Source organism: Syngnathus scovelli, chromosome 12 (genome assembly GCF_024217435.2).
Source record: "Syngnathus scovelli strain Florida chromosome 12, RoL_Ssco_1.2, whole genome shotgun sequence".
NCBI classification, from domain to species: Eukaryota; Metazoa; Chordata; class Actinopteri; order Syngnathiformes; family Syngnathidae; genus Syngnathus; species Syngnathus scovelli.
This window is the reverse complement of record NC_090858.1, coordinates 295,712-298,666: the sequence shown is the minus strand read 5'-3', so window position 1 is coordinate 298,666 and position 2,955 is coordinate 295,712.

Below are 2,955 nucleotides of genomic sequence, written 5' to 3'. Positions count from 1 at the left end.
GTCCTTGATGGAGCAGCATTATTCCATTTTAGGGAGTGATTCATTTTTCATATATGTCCAAACAGCAAGGTTGAAGTCATTAATAATGATACTATTTTCTGCTTGGCAGTAGCACACAAGATTGATTATTATTGCTGCTTGACTATTTGTGGGTCAAAATGCAAACACATTTTGTGGCAATCTGTGGAATGTTCTTGTGGTTTTGTCTTCCATAGTTGAAAAAGATTGTCATGTATGTATATTGTTTGATTTTTCTTTGCTTTTACCCATTCGATTTATTGCACACTCCAAATGGTTTCCTCCTTGTATACTACGAGAAAAGAAATCCCTGCACCTTTCGTATTGCCGGTAACTTTGGGGATTTTTTATACGGCACAAAATAGGACGAGGTTCGTCGCAACAAAATCCGAGCGTCGGAGCCTAAAAAGAGGAGGGACGTCTGTCAGTAGCAATCGAAGCTTCGTCAGTCAGTCAGTCAGTCAGTCAGTCAGTCAGTCAGTTCCTCCCTCACAGTCCTGTTTTGGACTGACGCTAACTTTGACGCACGCCAACACTGACAGACGGAGCGACGGAAGCAAAGTATCACCTTGGACTTGTTTGCCCTGGGTGAGCGTGCCGGAAGCCCCGGGCAACGTCGAGGCTCAGGGAGGAGCCTTTTCGTCTTGGCTCAGGTGCTAAAGCGGGTCTGAACTGCTTGAGTCATGTGCCGTAGGGGCATTGCGGCAGCCACGCTTCCATCGGCCGAGCCCGGTCGGGGCAGCTGAAAAACAATCAGATGACTTGGCTCATTTACAAAGGCACCGAATGGGCTCGTAACATGTGAGCCCGAATCCTCCATCACATGTTTCAAGAAGCACCAGGCATACTTTTCCTACAATTAGCATCAGCACCGGCAATGACTTCCTACCACTAATGGCTGAACCGCATGTGCGCAAGTTGGCCAGGAGACACAAATACTCCTTCAAGGTACCATACCATGCTAGATTCGTAACATAAGAAGGAATATCATTCATAACAATAAGCGCAGCAAATTCGGAGCTCGCAACTCTGTCCATTTACGTAGTATGTGCCACAACAAATATGAATAAGTTCTGCAACCGACCAATTGTGGGCCATGACAGTGTTGCTAATAAATATGAGGCAGCTGTAAAAAAAAAAAAAAAAAAAAAGAGCACAGGTGTAGGTGATTTGGGGTGGGAGTGGACTGGACTGGAGTGGAGTGGAGTGGAATGGAATGGAACGTCATGCGCTTTTTACCTCTGAAACCCGGAAAGGACAATTGCCTGGCTGACTACTGGGACAGAGGTAGGCAGGCAGCACTTGGCTGCTATTTGATTTGAACTGTGCCAGCCAGGCTGGCAGGCTAAAGTGTGTGTGTGTGTGTCTCTCTGATGAGCTTGCAATTGCAGAGGCTGCTTTCATGTTTTGTCAGCTGACCGTTGCAGCCATCATGTATTGTAGACCTGCCTTTCTTTTTAATGACTGACTGAGTGACTGAGTGAGGGAGGAGGATATGTGCAACTAGTAAGCTGATGGAAAAGTAAGCCCCCGTGAGCATGAAAGCTCTTCCTCCTTTGTGGGGAACTGCGCTCCAGGGAAAGAGTTTTTTCCCTCACAGTCAAGTTTCTTTCCATGCATGAAAGTGAAAAGCTCGTGAGTGATGGCTGGGATGAAACATTGATTGCCACGGACACTCCGCCGGAGCTTCTACTTGACAGTGCACTAGTTTGCTCTTTTCCATATAGTTCCGAAACGGTATTCCCACATAAATCTGCAAAACCTCCCTCCCGGGCAGGGCTTAGTGTGTGTGTGTGTGTGTGACAGTTTGTGCTGAAAGCTTTGCCTGTTTTTACCACAAGAATGTGTTCAAGCCAAGATCATTGGCTTGTTCTTCATTTCTTTTCGCACTGGTGTGAAAATGAAGGATGTTAAATAGTGACACATCTGTCACTTGTGCATGTCCAAAAAGAGGTGTAAACCCGAGTGCTCGCTCGCTCGCTCGCTCGCCAGGTGACCCGGGTCTGATTCAACGTCTGACTTAATGGCCTTCTGACTGTGTGCGGCTGGATCTTGATCATCTTAGCAGTGCTGGTTGAGGGCCCAGCTTTGGAAGAGGCCAAACCCCAAATCTAAATCAGTCTGCTCAGCTTCTATTCTGCAGCCAGCGGGCAGCGGGCAGCGGGCATGAGCGACCAAACAAACGTGGTTGTGAGGAAAAGCTGGTGCTGTGCTGAAGCAGCACTTTTCAAAGTGGCTCGCTAGATCAACTTCCACATCCAATGAGCTCACTCACCTTGTGAAATTATCCAACTGTGGATGATTTACAAAGCTGACTAGCGGTCCAAAAATATCATCGACAGTAGCTTGTTTTCAATGATGGTAATGGTGGCTAGATGTTTTTTCTTTTTTTCCTTGATGGGATTGTTTCATCCATTTTTATCTTGAATCTAAACTGATTTAAGCCTAAATATTGTCAGCGATGGGTTGACATTGTAAAGTTGGAAAAAAGAAACCATTGTGAATTGTCAAAAAGAGAACACTTTTAAAAAGAGCAGGCTTTTTGAGTTTCAGATTTCCTTGAAGCTCTCACTCACCCCTTTCTCTCTCTCCATTTGTTGCATTTAATGAGGCTCCGCTTTCCACAGTCAAACCTCAAAGTGGATGCTTCTAATTTGTCATAGCGAGTTTGGCGCAAACTTGTCCGACCGCCGGGGGTGGGCAAAGTAGGGAGTGGGAACTGTGCTGTGCTGTGCTGTGCTGACTGGGAGGAGGATGCCGCCACCAAATGAGCACTTGTGTATCTCTTTGCATGTGCTAGTAGTTTGTGTCCCGCGGGGCAACATGTTACGCCAGTCATCTTCAGCCAAGGCAGATGGACATGTCGGAAATGGAAAAGCCATCTGCCTCAAGTTTATGCCACATGACCTGATTGCATACACTTGTTTGGCGCCGCAG